Genomic DNA, 19,924 nt, shown 5'->3' with positions numbered 1-19,924 from the left:
CTGACTGCACTGGGCCCCAGTTCTGACTGCACTGAACCCCGGTTCCAGGCGAGCCCCTGGGGACCCACACTCTTGTGGGAGGAAACTGGACTCTCGGGCGGAAACTCGGGAGCCGGGGAAGGCAGAGGTCTGCAGGCGTGCACGTGCGCAAGGGCAAGGCTGACGGGAAGCCAAGACTGTCTGTTTGGCCTGAGACTCCACCCCATCCAAGCTGAGCACAGAGGCTATTGCAATTTGGCAAGTCTAATCCTATAAGGCTGTCTCCAGCACCGAACTTCTCCCAGAATAGACACAACTGAACCTTACAGCCAACTGGCCTGGAGGTCAATTCCTCCCAGTGGTACCAACAACAATCAAGACTTAATTACAACAAGACTGTACGCACAGTCCACAAAGGGGTGCACCAAGAGTGTCCACCTCAGGTTAACTGGGGAGGCCGACCCACTGGACCATATAGGAAACCTAGCACACAAATCTACCATACCAACTCAGGGAAGCAGTGAAAATGTGGCATCAAAGAAACAGATCACAAACGAAAGAAATGGAGGAAAACAAACGACTGGATATAGAATTCAAAACCACGGTTATAAGGCTTTTCAAGAATATCCTAGAAAAGGCCGATAAATATAACGAGTCCCTCGAAGATATGAAAAAGGACCAACTAGAAATTAAACATACACTGACTGAAATAAAAAATATTATACAGAGACCCAAAAACAGACTAGAGGAACACAAGAATCAAGTCAAAGAATTGAAATACAAAGAAGCAAAAAACACTCAGCCAGAAAAGCCAAAAGAAAAAAAAATCCAAGAAGTTGAAGATAGTGTAAGAAGACTCTGGGACAACTTCAAGCGTACCAACATCAGAATTATGGGGGTGCCAGAAGAAGAGAGAGAGCAAGATACTGAAAACCTATTTGAAGAAATAATGACTGAAAACTTCCCCCACCTGGTTAAAGAAATAGACTTACAAGTCCAGGAAGTGCACAGAACCCCAAACAAAAGGAATCCAAAGAGGACCACACCAAGACAGATCGTAATTAAAATGCCAAGGGCAAAAGACAAAGAGAGAATATTAAAAGCAGCAAGAGAAAAACAGTTAATTACCTACAAGGGAGCACCCATACGATTGTCAGCTGATTTCTCAACAGAAACTATGCAGGCCAGATGGGAGTGGCAAGAAATATTCAAAGTGATGAATAGCAAGAACCTACAACCAAGATTACTCTACCCAGCAAAGCTATCATTCAGAATTGAAGGGCAGATAAAGAGCTTCACAGATAAGAAAAAGCTAAAGGAGTTCATCACCATCAAACCAGTATTATATGAAATGCTGAAAGGTATTCTTAAAGAAGAGGAAGAAGAAAAAAGTAAAGATAAAAATTATGAACAACAAATACATATCTATCAACAAGTGAACCTAAAAATCAAGTAAATTAAAAACCTGAGGAACAGAATAGTCTGGTTAATATAATAGAATCAGGGGCATAGAAAGGGAGTAGAATGATAATTCTCAGGGGGAAAGGGCTAAGTGGGGTTCAGGAATAGACTGGACAAAAATCATACACCTATGGATGAGGACAGTGTGGGGGAGGTAAGGGCAGAAGGTGGGGTGGGAACCAGGTGGAGGGGAGCTATGGGGGGAAAAAGGAGGAACAACTGTAATAATCTGAATAAAGATTTATTTCAAAAAAATAAATAAAAAATATATTTGTTGAGGTGTGTTTTATGGCCCAGGATATGGTCTATCTTCATGTGCACGTATCCCCTGGGTACTTGAAAAGCATGTGTACTCTACTGTTGTTGGTACAGAGTGCTCTATCTATTGGATCCTGGTGACTGAGGGTACTGAGTTCTTTCTCCTTGCTGATTTTTTTTGCTCTATCAATTGTTGAAGAGAGGGATGTTGAAGAGCTCAACTGAAATTGTGGATTTGTCTATTTTTCTTTTCAGTTCCATCAATTTTTGTTTTGCATGGTTTGCACCTCTGTTGTTAGGTGCACAGACATTTAGAATTGCTATGTCTTTTTGGTAGACTGACCCTTTTATCATGTAAGATCCCTTTCTATCCCTGGAAATTTTCTTTGTTTTAAAGTCTCTTTTTTTCTGGTGTTAATTAGCCACTCCTGTCCTGCTTTCTTTTGATTATTGATATATAATTGTTTCCATCCTTTTATTTTTATCCTGTATTTTTCTTAGTATAATGTTACAGTTGAAGTAAGTTTTTATGGATGGCATGTAGTTTTATCATATTTTCATCTACTATCAATCTATTATCTTACCACAGTCTACCTGTTCACATGACATGTAAAAAAACTTTCCTCCTCTTAAGTTATTTTACCCTCCCTCACTTATAGTATTAAATATTTCTTCTATATACCTTAAAAACCACAACAGTATTATAATTTTGGCATCAATCATCAGACATAATCTAAAAAACTCAATAGTAGAAGTCCATTTTATTTACTCACATTTTTACTCTTTTCATTGTTCTTTCTAAAGTTCCCCAATTCCTTCTTTTATCATTGCTTCTCTGTTTAGAGAATTTCCTGTAATTATTCTTTCAGGATAGGTCTCCTGGTAAAAAGGTCTCTTAGTTTTCTTTCATCTTAAAATGGCTTGATTGCTCCTTATTTCCTGAAAAATATTTTCACTGGTTATAAATTTTCTGGGTTGACAGATCTTTCCTTTCAGCATTTGAAAAATAGTATGCCATTTCTTTTTGTCCTCCATGGTTCCTGAGAAGAAATATGCTGTCATCTAAATTGTTTTTCCCCTTTGGGTAAGGTATGATTTCTCTCTGGCTTTCTTCAAGAATGTTTCTTTGTCTTTAGTTTTCAGAAGTTTGGCTATCTTGTGTTTTAACATGGATTTCTTGGGATTATATTATTTGGGACTTTCTCAGCTTCTTGAATTGGAGGTTTGTGTCTTTTGCCAAATTCGAGAGATTTTTAGCTATTATTTTTTCAAATAGTTTTTCAGCTCCACCCTTTTTCTCCTGTCTTCTGTGGCTGTAACATGATATTCTATTATAGACCAACAGATCTCTGAAACTTCCTTCATTTTTTAAAGTCTCTTTTTCTTTTTCAGATACAGTAATTTTTATTGCTCTATCTTCAAGTTCACTGATTCTTGACCCTATTCTCTCCATTCTGTTGTTAAGTCTATCCATTGTGGGTTGTTTTTTAAGTTTGGTTATTGTATGTTTCAGTGCTGAAAATTCTACTTGGTTCTTCTTTATAATTTTTTTGCTGAGAATTTCCATTTTTCATTTATTTCAAGCATGTTCATAATTGCTCACTGCAGCATTTTCATGTTGGCTGCTTTAAAATCCTTGTTAGGATGATTCCGACATCTGTGCCATCTAGATGTCGGCATCTGTCAATTGTCTGTTCTCATTCATGTTGAGATTTTCCCAGTTTTTGGTATGATAAGTGAGTTTCACTTATATTCTGAACATTTTTCTATTATATTATAAGAGTCTTGTTCTTATTTAAATCTTCTTGTTTAGCAGGCCTCCTCTGAATCCATGCCATCTCATTATTGCCAGGTGGGGATGAAAGTCCAAGTTCCCTACTCAGCCTCATTTGGAGTGGCGGGGTGCCTTATTCTTGCTGGAGGGTGGGGCTCCAGGCTCCTCATTAAGACTCCACTGATCCCACAATGGCTGGTTAGTGAGGGGCACCTCACCTCCTTACTGCTCCCCATGTGATGAGGATGGAAATCTAGGCTCACTGCTTGGCCTTTGGGGGTTGGAGTAGGGTCATATTTTTGTGTGTGTGATATCTAAATGATCTGTCTTTCTATTCTGCCCCTTTCCTGGTCCTTTGGCTAGAGGGAGCAGACTTTTCTTGGGAATTTTTTTTTTTTTTTGTCTGCACCTATTAGCATTGCTAGGTTTGCTGGCTTCTCTAGAACCCAGTCCAGGATTTATGAGGCAAAAGAGAAAACCTAAGGAACTCATCATTGAGTCTTCAGTCTCAAGATCCCTCGCTAGTCTACTTTCTTCTCTCCACCTTTCAGAGTCTTCTTATGTTTCTGTTATGGATAATGTCCTGAGGTTTGTGCTATACTTAATGAGTGAGAGGAGTAGGTAGAAATGGTCCCCAAATATATATGAATATGCAGTGTACATGTGTGTATATTCACTTTACTGCTAGGGTAATATATCGTGCATGTTATAAAACACACATACAACATTTTTAAAATGAAATTTTTAAAAAGTAATTTAAAATAAAAATCTATGAATTACCTTGAGCACCAGATTAGAAACCACTGCTTGGATTCCATTCAGGAGCAGAGAAAAGGGCCTCCCTCCTACTATCTGCCATTATGTCCTGCTGTGTTCCACAGATACTCCTCAGGAACCTGTGTCCTTTCTGTTCAGATGTATACCTTCTGTGTGGCTCCTGAGCATATGTAAAGAGAAGCTGAAGGGTGACCCTCTGCCCTATAGGGACCCTAGGTAGAAATGGATGGGCTGGCTCTGTTTGACTTAATTGTACTCCCTAGGAGTCAAGTCAGTTATGTTGATAAACAAGGCTCTGAAAGGACACAAATCAATGACAGAAGTATTTATGTAGTGACTCTTTCTATGTAATGCCACATGGGTAGCTATAGTTTTAAGCACTCAAAAAAAAAAAAATAAAGAAAATCCATTCCCAAGCTTGGTCTGCTGAGTCTCTGTGGCCTTCAGTAGCACAGATTGCTCTTCAACATTGATGCTGGTGATACCTGCAACATTTTATATCCTTAAATGGCCTTAGGTCAAGGCAAGAGAGGCTGCCACGCTTGGGGCAGGATTTCAAATAAAATAGGAAGACTTTGTGGCCTCGGACTGCTGCCCCCACTCTACTTCAGAGGCATAAAAAAACTTGCCTTCCTACCCTCCCTACCCCTGTACATTTACTGGTAAATCAGTACATACCTACACTTAGAAACTGTTTATTGAGCTTCTACTCTACACAAGGAAACATAGTAAGCACAGCATTAAGAGAGATCACCAAACTAGACATCATTCCATTATGATCTAGTGCAAGAAGGATTCTTATGCAGAGGCTCTATTGCTTTATCTTACACAAGCAAATACACAGCATGTGTGCTATCTCCATCCTCACTCACAGCAGATGTCACTAATAAATTATGTCATGACACAAAGCTGAGCCTGAGCACACTTTCTCTATACTCACTACAAATCAATGACCCACAAGATGGAACATTTTTGCCATCTCCGAATGAAGGCTTTGTTCTCTGCTCCAGCTCTTTTCTCATTTAGATCCTTTCAATGGTTTGTGGAAAACAAAGAGCATCCATGTTCCTGAGATTTGATGCTTATTATCCAGAATTGCTCTGATTGGTGAAAGACTTGGTGTAAACTTGATTATGCTTGGTGTAAATCATCCTTATAAACTGACTAGAGGCCCAGTGCATGACAATTCATGCACTGGAGGGGAGGTCCCTAGGCCTGGCCTGCCCCCTCTCACAGTTTGGGAGCCCTCAGGAATGGGAGGTGACTGGCGATCAGGGGAAGGCAATGCCCCATCACACCTCTGCTGCTGCCACTGCTGGCAGTGCAAGCCTCGGCCGGCCCTGGTTACCTGAGCCTTGGGCGGCCCTGGGTGGCTGGGCAGCCACCATCGGAGGCTTGCCTAAGCATCGGGCCAGCCCCACAGGGCTGAGAGAGACTGGATGTCGCCATCTTGTGGCTGTGGGCGCCGCCATCTTTGAGGGTGTGGCAGTCAATTAGCATATTCCCTCCTTATTGGCTGTGGGCACTGCCATCTTTGAGGGCGTGGCAGTCAATTAGCATATCCCCTCCTTACTGGCTGTGGGTGCTGCCATCTTTGTGATGGTGTGAGGATCAATTAGCATATTCCCTCTTTATTAGATAGGATCATTTTTTTTGAATTATGGAAGCAGAACATCTGTAATGCAATGCTGTCCCTTCTTTCTCCAAAACATTATCATGAAGTAAACTACATATTTGAAAACAAAGATGACTTTTAATAAATGTTTTCTTTAAAAAGAATTATCTAAATGCACAGTTGCAGGTTTCCTCTGGAAAGCCTTACTTTGCCCAGGCTCTAAGATCTTACAGATAATTCAGAAAGTGAGAAAGGAGCAATCACATGTCTCACACATTTCCTTCCCCTCCATCCTGGGCTGCCTTGCTATGTGTGACAGTCCGGCTGTAGAATGGCACCAATCTTTCCAATTGCCACAAAGTATGTCTTTGTGGTCTGCTAATATAGAATGGGACTTCAGGAAACATAAATTTGAAGCAAAAACATAACATGTATTTTTTAACTTTTCTTAGGATTTTTTAACTCTTCTTAGGAATACAGTCAATTCTCATTACCCATAGTACTTATGTTCTAAAACAAATACTAAATTACTCGAACACTGAACCACTGCTCCAGGGGAAATACAGAGTTAGGTTCCTGCAAGCCTCTGGTCACAAAAATATCATCAATGGATCTATTCATAGCCTTGTTTTTGTGTGTTTCTATTTAATGACACCTTATTAGTATATAGTTGATTCATTGGCATTGAATGCATGGACAAGAGCCCTATAATTTAACCTGAAGGAAGCTAATCTAACACATATATTTTCCGTATAAGGCAGATGACAGCCTTCCTGCACTTAGGAACACTAGACCGCACTTGAGCACCTAGGGCCATTTAAAATAGCAAAATCACCAACAGAAAGCATAAAAATGCAAAAACCTAGTATTAAATAGATTGCAAAAAGCACAGTTGTTTGCACTATGAGAGCTGAAACAAGAAGGCAGAGTCCTCATGTTCCACCTCAGCTAGAAACATGTCAGTGACTTAAATTTTCCACTTCTTTGCCCATGCATGCAAATAACCACAAAGTGTCAAAAGTACTGATTTGAGGAATTACAAATAAATTTCACCAAGTAGGCAGATTCGCAATACGAATGCATGAATAATGAGGACTGACGTACAGTATTATGTTACTGCCTTGATTCAGTTTAAGCTCTGTACTGTCTGTCACATTAGGAGATCAAGAGAATCCCCAAAGACTTTAGTATGAAGGAACTGTTTTAAAATATTTGTTGCAAATCCAGAAAATAATGTAGAGTTCTATCACTGTAACCTGTTGTGGATCTTTTCACTCCATAAACCATCCTACTCCCTGCTCCCAATGAATTTCTAGGTTTACAGTATATTTGAAACAAATGCCTACTTAGGGATTCTTTGTGGATTATTTAAGCTTCCTTCCTTCCTTCCTTCCTTCCTTCCTTCCTTCCTTCCTTCCTTCCTTCCTTCCTTCCTTCCTCATTCATTTTTATAGCTTCCATGTAGGCATTCTTATGACACCCATCACCATTTTAATTTATTTGATTACTTTGAAGAGTTTTGCTAGTTCAAAGTAGTTAAGCAGAGGTCAGTGAGTGGTAAGGTTGAGAAAGCTTCTACCAATCAGAATATCTCACCCAGTGTGATCTAAGTTTCATCCGCCTTTTCAAGATTCTTTGTCCCATCTCAGTCCTTTCTCTGGAGGGACAGCTTAGAACTCACTGACCAAGGCAGCCCATTGAGAAAGATAACCAGGTCAGGTGAGGTAACAGTCCCAAACATCAGGTATGGACCTTCCATCCTCGAACTTCTTAGTCACCTGTGCCTGGCGGGAAAGATTATGTTATATTGCTCTCTGGGGACCACTTCCCAGGATGGAGGCAGATGAGAAGCTGCTAGGGAGAAGGCCTTTGACTGGTTAGATGCTGCAATAGTCCTGGCCAGAGCACTTTCCTCTTCATCTGTGGAGTCTGTTGGGCCAAGGGAAGTCAGTGCCTAGAAAATGAAGTGATGTCATGCCAGGGTATCTCCCAATTTACTCTTTAGGAAGGCATTTCAACTTTGAAAATTTGTGCCAACTGTCAATCCTGCAGGTAATATCCAAAAATGACTTTTCCATTGGGAGGTGGAGATGGCTATGCTGCCAATCACTGGGAATGTCCCTGGTTTGGCTTCATACTACCTCAGAATCCATTTCCTGGATTCTAAAGACTATGGGAATGAAGAAGGGAATAAGAGGAGGGGGTGGAGGAGGAGGTGGGGGGAAGGGAGGGGAAAAAAGGGGAGGGGGAAGAGAAGACATTCAAAAGGAACCCTATCCATTTGCTACAGATCTATTTCCACTACAGGCAAATTGACATCAGTGCTTTAAATTGTGCAGGTATCCATCCTCAAGCAGATGTTTGGGAAGAAAGACAAATTGCAGATTATCTTCCTTTTTGTTCATCAGCCTCCATCCCATCCTCCTCCTCTTGCACACACTGGGCTTGATACCCAATACTGATGTGGTCCTCCAAGACGAAGCATTGAGGTGTGGGATGGAGAGGGAGCTTTGTGTGAAGAGCCTTCTGGAAATGCAATATGGGTTTTTTTCCTGTATGGGAAACATCTTTGACAAGCTTTTCCCCATTCCCCATACTGACCTCATCTAGTTAGCTGCCCCTGCTTCCAGCTTTGTGTGATTCTGCACAAAGCAGGCTTTCTCCAAATTCTAATGAATAAGTTCACTTTGCTAAGTTGCTGTGCGTTTTGTGTTTACTTTCTTACATAAATCTTTTGATAAAGAAATACCACATTCATGGTTTTGAAACTGAAAGAAATCCTAATACATCTTAAAAGTCCCTTCATGCATAAGATTTCTCTAGTAAATGGCTTAACAAATGTCCATTAATTAGATACTCCATTCTGTATTCTGCTTGCATGTATCTTTTTATTATTATCCTATTATTTGGATAAATAAATACAAAGTGAGTCAGTAGTTCAGTATTTGTGTTGCTTTAAGGTTTCCTGTACAACTGAGTTGCTACTATTACAGCTCACACATGAAAAGGTTGAATGTTACTGGCTGGAGTGAAAACATCAACCATGCAAATAAATGGTAACATGTGAGCTGTCCAACAGTGTCAGGTGTGAGTTTATCTGTACAGACCCTATAGAGAGATGGGTTTATTTACATTGGTGCGTAGTCTACTCACATTTTCAGCATCTAAGATTATTTTTACAAAAATAACAATTAATTTGTAAACACCACCATAATATTTTCTGGCTGGTTTATGATTTCTGAGAGTGTATTTTATTTCCATATTTTGTTGTGGCTCTTGTTTTCATTTCAGTACATAAAGTTGCAGTAGTTAAAGCTTTGCCTTTCTGGAAAAAGAAAACAAGAACTAAATGTGTGCATGACAACTGGGGTATATGAGAGGAGAAATGTGAAGGAAAATGCTTTAGAGAGAGTCAGGGGTTAGTTGTCAGGATGTGAGAATTTTTTCCCTATGGGGTACAGAATTTTGCATAAGAAAGTATTTATCACAAAATTGGGAGTAGGCCAAGTATTAATAACTTTAGCTTTGGGTTGTATGCTCCTTTAAAAAGGAAAGTACATAATACAATAAAAAAGAGGAATAAAAGCCTTTATGATCAGTTTTATAAATACATTTCTTACAAGACGACTTGTTCCCTAGCTGTGATCTTACCACTTCAAATAGATGTAATTTGAATAAATTTTGTATGAAAAAGAATCAACAAAATAATTTTCTAAGAAAAAAGTATGAAGTGAAGCAGTCCAGAGTTAACTTGGAGACTCCCATGGTTATCAGGAAGCCAACCTCCTTCTATCCTACTCCTCCACCAACTTGCAGCTTCACCTCATGATCTAATGATGCCTACTCAAACTCCAGCCATTATATCCACATCCCAGGCAATGGGAAGATCAAAGTGCCTCTCCCAGTGGTATATCCCATCAGAAACCCTCCCCATATGTGCAAGACAATGCTTTATATCCAGAACTCCCTGGACCCATTTAACTACAAGAGAGGCTGAGAAATGTGGTCTTTCAGCTGGGCACATTGCTGCTCTGAGAGAATTTGGGGTGCAGTTATTAATGTAGGAGGGACTCATGAATATTGACAAGTAGATGAAAATCTAGGAGGTTTTGCTAAGAGAAAAAAAATGAGACAGGAGTTCCATGCCCTCACAGGGCCCATAGGAGAGATAGATATTAATGAAAGAACCACACCAATATTGGTGAAATCACAGCTGGGTAAGTTAGATGAATCTGTAGTAAGGAGATTTGGCAATTGAGGTGAACTCTAACTGCAGAACTGAGGAGTTGACGTTGGGCTGGAGGAGAAAGAAAAAAGCAATTTCCAGTAGCAGAGGAAAGTATAAAGTAGGCCAACCATAAGGCTCTGCAGGTGAAAGATGCTGACCTCCTAGCTCCTTCTAGGAGCCTTGGGGAGCATTTGCCAGAGTAGAGACAGGGATTCCATGGGCAGATTTCAACTTTGGAAACTTTCTAGCTACCCATGGGATGTGGGAAGGAGCCTTTCAGGTGGAGGTTATTGCAAAACTTCATGCTAGCAGGTGATCTTGCAGATTGGGGGAATGACAGTGAAAATGAAGGAAAGTGGTGGTTTCCAAAAAGAGTCAGCCTGCCCCGAAACACTCAAGGTGCAAAGCAAGAGCTTTCTCTTGGGAGAACCACACTGTGGGATGCTGCCTTCAGGCAAGAGAAGCAATTATTTTCTGATCTGTAGTTCAACCTACCTAGTCCGGCTTGCCAGCACACTTCTGAGGAAACTGGATAGCATTTAGAGATGTGGGTACCCTGTGGTCCATAGCATTATATAATAATGAGTCTGAGGGGGGCCTTGGGAGAGAAACTGACCAGGGTCTATCTGCAGCTTGTGATTGTTTTCCTTCTTGTATTTTCCTGGCTCCCAGCTGGGTTTCTGATGTGGAACAGAAGGCTCACCCAGGTGAGCACACAGACTGGGAGAGTCTGTTAGAGCTCACTGTGACCAAGGCATCTGCAACCTGTGGGAGGTGGGGTGGGGGGTGGTGAGGACTGAAATGGTGGGATGCTCAATTTTACCTGCAGTAACTGCCTGGCCCAAAGCAGACCCTCAAGGTATTTAATATTTATTGAACAGATGGATTAATACATTGATTGCTCTATCATCACACTAGAGAACTAGTAGGTGGGGAAGGAAGGGAGAGAATAAGTCAGGAAGAAAGGTAAATATTCACAGAGGAGGTTCTGTGTAAAGTCTGCCTGCCTGAGGGTCATTCCCATCATGGTCAAGGGCTATTCATGCAATAGCTTCCTCTTCTGGTTCATGCCCATCTTTGTCTATTTGGGTGTCACTATCAGTGCCTGCAATCTTCTCTCAGGCTTCTCATCTTCCTTGAAGGCCCCATTCACTATACCCTCTCCAAGAAGACTTCCCACTCTCCCTTTATCTTATCCCAACTTCTCAAATCCTTCCTCCAACTCAGTCCCTCAAGTTGAGGAAATGCGTTTACTGTGATAGATGCCTTTTGGTTCAGGTTTTAGCAGCAATATCTCACCGTGGGCTCTAAAGTCAGGCACACTTGCTGGGGTTTGGATTAGAGTTCATATGTCTACAGAGTGGGAGGTAATCATAGGGCTGGCTTATCTGGCTGTGAACATTTAATAAGAGGGTCCACGAAGAACACTTAGCACCATGCCTAATTCCTAGGGATCACTCAGTAAATTAACCTTTACAGTTACTACACATGACCTTTGTTGCTTACCCTCCCTCCCCCCACATTCCTTCTGAACTTCAGAGCTGGTGGCTCTTTTAGCATAACCTACAACCTTTAAGAGTAAAGCTATGAAAACAGTAAACTCAATTCATACAAACAACCTTGTGAGAAAAGTTTCTCTATTATTATCCCCATTTTACCCATGAAGAAAACGGGGCACAGAAAGGTGAGGTAACTTGACCAAGGGCATAAAGCTTAAGGGTGTCAGAGCCAGAATTTAAACCCAGGCCATTTTCATAGAGCCACACAATTAACTCCTATACTCAGGCCAGGAAAAAACAATCATCCTTAATTCCTAAAGAGAGTGCCTTGTTTCGTCAATTCTCCTCTGAAGAATCTGAAAAGGTAAACCTCTCCCCTATCCCTCCTCACCTGAGAAATCTAAAGCCTTACTGTTGCCCTCCCAAGATGAGCTTCGGATGTCGGCGTCCATGTCCCTACGTCCAAGGGGCAATAACAGGGAGAAGAACAGAGATGGCAGGATAAGAACAGAGAAGGAAATCAAGCGGGAAGGAAGATGAAGACAGGATGCTTAGGTACCACCCAAAGTAAATCTGAGTATCCTGAAAGGCAACCCGATGAGAAAAGAAAAAAAATGTCTGTACTTTCCATTCATACATTCAATATTTGTTGTATTAGTATTTACTATAAGCACGTGAACAAGACAGTGCTTGTTCTCACTGAGCTTACCTTCTGGTGCAGGAAAATAGCCAGTGTTCAAGTCAGTAAAAGCAGAAAATGTACATATTAAAGGGTGTTAAGTGCCTTGCAGAGAATTAAGATGGGGTGATGTGACAGATTAGGGAGTCTCTACCTTGTGCACTAGAATCACCTGGATTGGTCTTTCAAATTCAAATGCCCAGGCTGATTACCAGGCCAATTAAATAAAAATCCATGGTAGATAGGACCTATGCATTTGTATTTTTAAACTCTCAGGTTAATAGAATATATAGCCAGGGCAGCAAACCTCCTTGATAGAGAGGGACCAAGTGGCTGACTTGGGCAGGCTAATTATGAAAGTCATCTCTGGGACAGCAGCTTTTAGCAATGACCTGAATGTCCAGGAGGAGCAAGACACACAAAGATACAAAGGAAGACCATTCCTGGCAAAGGTTCCTAAGCCTTGATGCCCAAAATTCCCCTGTGTTTTAATCAGCAGCCACTAAGCTTATTTCCTCCAGGTTAATAAACAGTGTTATACACCAGGGTTCTGAGTTGTAGACAACAGAAACCATATTTTGCTACATTAAGCAGAGAAGTAATTTAGAGAAGGCAATTGGGATTCACACAATGGATAAGAAGATGGAGGACCCAACTTAGAAAAATGGGCATGAACCAAGCCAATCTTAGAGGACCAAGGGTCAGCATCTTTTGCCAAACCAGCTAGACAAGGACGCTACTGCCATGCTACAGAACCTGTGGTAGCTGCCCTCAATAAATTCTACCTATCCCTTTATCTGGCCCCTCCTAATCCTGACTGACCAAGCCTAGGGCATATGTGCACTATCCACTTCCAGAGAATTGCCTTTCTGTAGCTTCCAGAGTAAGAGTCAGGGTACTAGTCACCACCAGTATGATACAATCCAGAGGAGCTGGGTGCAGGGAATGATAATCATCTACCACAGACAACATCAGCATGCCCTGCCCAGTGTGCGGTACAGAGTATGATTATGTAAGTATGAGGTCTGGTGCATGAATTCGTGCACAAGTGGGGTCCCTTGGCCTGGCCAGTGATCGGGCCAATCAGGGCCGTCTTGCCCAGTCCCCATCAGGGCTGATGGGGGCCAGCTGGGAGGGATCCCAGGAGGGCTCCAGGGCGTGTCTGGCCTGTCTCGCCCAGTCCTGATTGGCCGGAACCCAGCAGCAAGCTAACCTGGTGGTCAGTGTGCATCACAGTGACCGATAGTTCAGACACTTAGCATATTAGGGCTTTCATAGTATGTATTAGCTCCATGAAAGCAAGTGTATTATTGCCTTTTGCTTCTTTGCCTTCAGACCCCATACCCATTGCATAATAATCCTACTTTCAAACTGTACATACCAAGTAAAGATTTCTTAAATGAATTAAATTGTTTTCATCCTTCATCTTGCAAATGTGTTCAAAGAAAAATAAATTTTTTAAAGTCTATATTGCTTTGCAACTCCTTTATTTCCTTTCCCTTCCTTCATTCACCCTCCAAGTTTATCCTTCTCAAGGTTTAAGCCAACTATGGCCCTGATGACCTTTCCCTAAGCATCACCCATCAGCCTTTGCTCACAGACTGAAGTAAAGGTCACAGGATGGGAAGACTCTGCCACCAGCCTCTCCCTCCCAGTTTTCTTCCCAGCTCCAATGTCCAACTGTGCCACCCAGCCATTTGTCCTCTTTGTCTACAATGACTGAATAACTTGCCTTTTGAATGCTTCTGATTAAAGAATTAAAGAACTGCATTCTTAAATTTGCAAATTCATAATATTCACAAATAAAATAAACCTTGTGGAGTTAAAGTTCCATTAAAAAATATACTCTGAAAGATCTACAAGTTACAAGACCAATTTTGACAGACAGCTTCTACTGCCTTTGGCATTTCAGTAATGACCTCAGAACTGCCATTGACCTGCTGGCACACTTGGTAAAGTGACAGTATGCTCCATTTATTCCCCTATTGAAATGTGGTGGGAGTGCCGAAACCGGTCTGGCTCAGTGGATAGAGCATCAGCCTGCGGACTGAAAGGTCCCAGGTTCGATTCCGGTCAAGGGCATGTACCTTGGTTGTGGGCACATCCCCAGTAGGAGGTGTGTAGGAGGCAGCTGATCGACGTTTCTCTCTCATCGATGTTTCTAACTCTCTATCTCTCTCCCTTCCTCTCTGTAAGAAATCAATAAAATATATTTTAAAAAATAAATAAATAAATAAAAATTAAAAAAAAGAAATGTGGTGGGAGTAAATAAGAGGTAAGGGAGGGAGAGAAGGAAAGCAGAAAGTCAGGAAGGGGAAAGAATGAGGGGGGGGGGAGGGCCGCGGGGAAGAAAAGCAAAGTGTGGTAGACAGAATAATTGCTCCCAACGATATCTATATCCAAATCCTCAGAACCTGTGAATATGTTATGTTACATGGCAAAGTAGAATTAAGGTTGCAAATAGAGTTAAGACTGCTAATCAGCTGACTTTAAAATAAGGAGATTATCCTATATATTCCAGGTGGGCCCAGTGTAATTACAAGGGTCCTTAAAAGTGAAAGAGGGAGGCAGGAGAGAGTCAGAGGAGATGGATTACAGGAATAGAGTCTGAAAAATGTAATGTTCAAAGATGGAAAAAGGAACTACCAGTCAAGGAATGGGAGTGGCCTCTAGGAGATGGAAAAGGCAAAGAAATGGATTCTTTCCCCTAGAGCAGTGGTTCTCAACCTTCCTTATGCCGCAACCCTTTAGTACAGTTCCTCATGTTGTGGTGACCCCCAACCATAAAATTATTTTCGTTGCTACTTCATAACTGTAATTTTGCTACTGTTATGAATTGTAATGTAAATATCTGTGCTTTCCGATGGTCTTAGGCGACCCTGCTAGCAACCCACAGGTTGAGAACTGCTGCTGTAGAGCCTAAGACCATCAGAAAACACAGATATTTACATTACGATTCATAACAGTAGCAAAATTACAGTTATGAAGTAGCAACGAAAATAATTTTATGGTTGGGGGTCACCACAACATGAGGAACTGTATTAAAGGGTCGTGGCATTAGAAAGGTTGAGAACCACTGCCTTAGAGCCTCCACAATGCAGCACTGCTAACACCTTGATTTTGCCCAGTGAGACCTATATTTAATTTCTGACCTACATAATTCTAAGGTAAGAAGTCTGCATTGTTTTAAGCCACCAAATTTGTGGTAATTTGTGACAGCAACAATAGAGAACTAGTACACAAGGCAAGAGGAAGGGAAAAAAGTGTTTCTGTGGGCTGGGGAATTAACATGAGCTACTTTATTGGGCATTTGTGGTACACAAATTATTTCCCAAGCAACTGAGCTTGCTTGGACCTCAAGGGAGGACCATAAATGTAAAGCCAAAAAATAGGGTGGGTATTGAGATGGTAAAAGGAGTTCACGGACAGAAAATGAAAAGTCTTCTTTGTGGGGCAGGAGGTGAGATGGAGCATCATTGGATAAAGCAATATGGAAAAGCACCCTTTCATCTAACCCACGTGGTGTGTGAGAATTTACCATGAGCTGGGAGAGATGCACAGAGATGGTGCCAAAGGAGACATGAGCACTACCACCCACATAGAAAGTCAAACTTCAAGAGATACTAGACTCCAAGGAGGCCACAGAGAGCTACCACTCCACACCCACTAAGATGCCTATAACCAAACAACAGACAACAAAAAGTGTTGGCAAGGATGTGGAGAAACTGGAATCCTCCTACATTTCTGATTGGATTGTAAAATGGTGCAGCCACTTTGGAAAACAGCCTATCAGTTCTTCAGAAAGGTAGACATAAAGTTACCATATGACCCAGCAATTGCACTCCTAGATATACACCCAAGAGAAATAAAAACATGTCCATATAAAAACTTATGTATGAATATTCATAGCAGTATTATTCACAGTAAACAAGAGGTAGAAGAAAACTCAAATGTCCATCAACCAATGAATGGATAAATCACATTTGGGTATATCCATAAAACAGGGAAATATTCAGTCATAACAATGAATGAGCCCTAGCCAGTTTTGCTCAGTGGATAGAGCATCAGCCTGGGGTCTGAAAGGTCTCAGGTTCGATTCCAGTCAAGGACATATGCCTGGGTTGCGGCTCAATACCCACTAGGGGGCATGCAGGAGGCAGCCAATCAATGATTCTCTCTCATCATTGATGTTTCTCTCTCTCTCTCTCTCCCTCTCCCCATCCCTTCCTCTCTGAAATCAATAAATATATATATATATATTTAAAAATGAATGAAGTACTGATAAATGCTACAATATGGTGAACCTTGAGAACCAAGGAAATTTTTATTATGCTAAGTAAAGAAGCCAACATAAAAATCCACGTATCATATAATTGCATTTATATGAAATGTCCAAATAGGCAAATATTTAGAGACAGAAAGTGGATTAGGCCCCTAGTGCCTGGGGCGAGGTGGGAGGGTGGGGATGAGAGTATTAGGGAGAGTAAGTAAGGGGTGGGGTGGGTGGGTGAAGAAAATATTCTAAAATTAATTGTGGGGATGGTTGAACAACTCTATAAATAAGCAAAAAGAAACATTGAAGTGCATACTTTAAATGAGTAAGTTATATGGTATGTGAATTAAATATCAGTAAAGCTGTTACCAAAAATAAATAAATGTAACCAAAACTAGCATAAAACGCACAAGCCAGGCTCCAGGCTGAACAAAGGCAAGCACTGGCTAAAGGGGATGCCACAAAAATTTGTCTGGGACAACTCTTGCTATTAAAGGTCAGCAGACTTAAAGATTCTTATCAAGGCTGGCAGCCACCCCTTGCTTCTCTTAATAGGAGGCATCTGGCATAGCTGAAGTCAATGGCTCAAAGGTGTTCAGCTGCATGGTCTCCTTCTGAGACCAGAGGAGGTCAGTTCCTATAGTGGCTAAATGGAACTGCCCAAATACACTCCGTTGCATGGTAGCTTTACACCTCGTCTGCAATAAGCTTCTCAATTTCTCTGCTATTCAAGAATTGGGGCTGTGGAGGCCTTGTTGAAATGGGGGTGGGCTTATAGTACTAATAGAAAAGGGCATTCTAGTGACCCCCTTTCTGGATACTTTTGAAAGTTCTAATGCTTTTGGACCACAAAAGAAGAAAAGAGGAGAAATGGGAGAGAAAAGGGAGTAAGGGGGGCATTTGTGATCACAACACATCTGAGGGATTGTTTTGACCCTGTCTGAGGCCACACAGGTCTAAAAGCCGCTGGAGGGCAGGCCCTGTGCCCACATGCTCATTGCTCTGCCCTAGCTGCCCCAGTACCTTGCATAAAGTATGCTCTCATAAAATAAATACTGATTAATTAAAGCACAGGAATATGGAGTGGCAGATAATGTAAAATTCTAGTCCTTATTATCTCTTGTTACCTCTAGAAATTTATCTTTTAAGCATATGAATTATGACATCACCCTCCCTCTCCCCCCCACATACACACACACACACACACACACACACACACACACACACACACACGGCAAAAGAGACAACAAACAGTGGCGCTTAAGATTACATGTGTTATTTTCATTTTGGTGTCCTTATAAACACTCTGTCCAGGAAGGGCAGCTGAGAATCAGGTGCCCTGTGTCTTGGGTTAAAGTAGAACCCACTGAGCCCAGAGAGAGCAGGAAGGCCAGTGGGAGACCCCAGCTCTCTTAACACCTAAGCTTTGGGGGAGAAAAAGGATCGGAAATGGGGATGTATGTATGCTAGTACCAAGGTGTCTTAGTTGGGATTGCTCTTTTTAATGGTTTTAAAATATGTCTGTAGTCCTTCCCTCAAAAAAGGGGACCTAATTCCCCTCCTTCAAATGTGTGTTGGACCTCCTCATTTCTAGATAATGTGGAGGAGATGACAGTATGTGGCCACTGAAAGCAGGTTGTGGTTGGCTGAATAATGTCCACATTTTAATCCCTAGAATCTGTGAATGTTTTCTTAAATGTCAAAGGAGACTTTACAAATGGGATTGATGATCTGGAGATGGGGAGATTATCCTGGATTTTCCACGTGGGCCCTTATCAGAGAAAGACAGAGAGGATAGGACTACTGAAAAATTCATGAGCCAAGGAATGAGGATGGCCTCTAGAAGCTGGAAAAGTCAAGGAAACAGTCTTCCCTAGAGCCTCTGGCAGGAACATGGCCCTGCTGGCCCCTTGATTTTAGCCCAGTGAAATTGATTTGGGACTTCTGACAGACAGAACCATAACATAAAATAAATCTGTGTTGTTTTAAGCCACCACGTGTTTGCTATAGCAGCCACAGAGAGCACATACGTCATAGAAGACAATGCCACTGCCATCTTGCTCTCTTGGATTATACAAATGCCAGCTGCCATGTTATGAAGACACTGAGATACAAGAAAGTATGTTTTCTTTTTTAAATGTATTTTATTGATATTTTACAGAGAGGAAGGGAGAGGGATAGAGAGCTAGAAACATCGATGAGAGAGAGAAACATCAATCAGCTGCCTCCTGCACACCTCCCACTGGGGATGTGCCCACAACCAAGGTACATGCCCTTGACCGGAATCGAACCCGGGACCTTTCAGTCCGCAGGCCGACGCTCTATCCACTGAGCCAAACCGGTTTTGGCGAAAGAGTATGTTTTCATGCCAGCTACCACTACAAGCTACGGAAGTTCTTCCCATTAGAAAACTGGCATTCAGCACAGAATATGTACTTCAGCATCACCCCACCTGAGGGGCTAAGAGGGCTGGAGTGTATACACCAATTCCCAACAGTCACTGGGGGCTTGGGGGTGGGGTGGAGCTAGAATGGGGGGGAGGAGGGGAGGATGCTAATTTCTCAAAACTGCCAGTCTGATGGAGTGGGTTCTGTTGAAAAGGGAGTGTCAGGGGAAGAAATGTAGGTCTGGCAGTTGGAAATCAGACAAGGGCTTGTGAGCAGGGTCTGGTAACTTGGGCTACACCAAGCAATTAAGAGTGGGAGATACAGCAAAAGGGGAGTGCCCAATTCAGAGTCTTCAGAAGGGTGAGTGGATATTAAGAAACCAAAATGTGGATATATTGCATCATTATTGCATTCCAACTGTGCCAAGAGTTAACATGCAGAATCCCTAATTCTTCAACAGCATGGTCAGTGGGAGGGAGAAAGGTCACATCACTCCCATTCTGAGGATGGAAAATGTTGAGGCTTAGAGAGCTCGAGGCTTTTAAGAGGTTTTTTGAGGAGGCTTGTCCAAGGTCCACCCTAGGCTGGAGAGAACAAATGGGAGAGCAGCTCATTTCTAAGCTCTCTCTCCTACCACGTCTGCAGCTACAAGGGAAATGTCTTTCAAGCAATAACAGCTCATGTCTGTCTCCCAACAGCCAGTGCACTTTCAGACTTCACACCCCATGCATGGCAATGTCATGCCGCTTTTACTTTCAGGTGTCATTCGCCTCTCTACATTCCTCTGACCATGTGTGCACTGACATCACAGAGTGGCTCTTCCAAATAGAAAGCGCTTGTCTTTGGGAGTTTAACCAGCTTATATGGAAGCAAATATTTGAAGTTTACCAAACATAACCCGAGTAAAACCTAAGTCAATCAAAAGTGACGAAACACCACTTTAGTTCAAATACATGTTTCTAAAAGGTCACAGCTGGTGTAATTATCCATGCTA

Source organism: Plecotus auritus (assembly GCF_963455305.1).
Source record: "Plecotus auritus genome assembly, chromosome: 10".
In the NCBI taxonomy this organism is placed as follows: Eukaryota; Metazoa; Chordata; class Mammalia; order Chiroptera; family Vespertilionidae; genus Plecotus; species Plecotus auritus.
The sequence above is the reverse complement of the archived record's forward strand: the minus strand, read 5'-3'. Positions refer to the sequence as shown.